Genomic DNA, 737 nt, shown 5'->3' on the forward strand with positions numbered 1-737 from the left:
AGAAAGATATCATAGAGTACATCCATATTCTAATTCTCAATTTGTTTTAGAAAACTGACCTCAGGTAATGTATTTCATTTGGTTTTATTAAAAAACAAAGTCTACAGTTAAAGAACTAATTGTAGGACACAACATGACAATCAAATCTTAGCGCGCCACAGACCAAAGCTGTCATCGCACACTGTCCAGTGTCTACATATCTACAACCTTATAATACATAACCCCCCCCCCCAAAGGTAAAACATACATCATAAAACATTCTGGAATATCAACATCGTACTGTAAATGGAGAAGAGGGTTTGGGCATTTTACTTGTTTTAATCTTTAAAATGTTGAAAGCTGTTAAATAGTAACTAGTATGTAATTTGAACTGTTTGACAATGATCATTTTAAACGGGGTGGTGGTGGTCAGCAGAGATGGTCACCAAAGGACCACACATTAAACAGGGGGTGGTCAGCAGAGATGGTCACCAAAGCTTTTATCCTTTTGACAGATATGTACAAATATATGTTCAAGTAACATATGCATTCTTGTCAATAAAGATTTAGGATTTTACACATTTTCACATAATTAGTTTATTTCTCTGTAAACCCTCTTGGATTATTCCATAGTTCATATTGTTTTATCCATGTCAGGCAGTGAAGGGAGGCCAACTTCTCTCATATTCTATCTCATCCCCTCCACATTGATAGTCCTCAAAGAGCAGGGAAAGTGTAAAAGAAGTGCTTTCCTGTTC

The sequence above is a fragment of the Protomyctophum bolini genome (assembly GCF_963924005.1).
Source record: "Protomyctophum bolini genome assembly, chromosome: 7".
NCBI classification, from domain to species: domain Eukaryota; kingdom Metazoa; phylum Chordata; class Actinopteri; order Myctophiformes; family Myctophidae; genus Protomyctophum; species Protomyctophum bolini.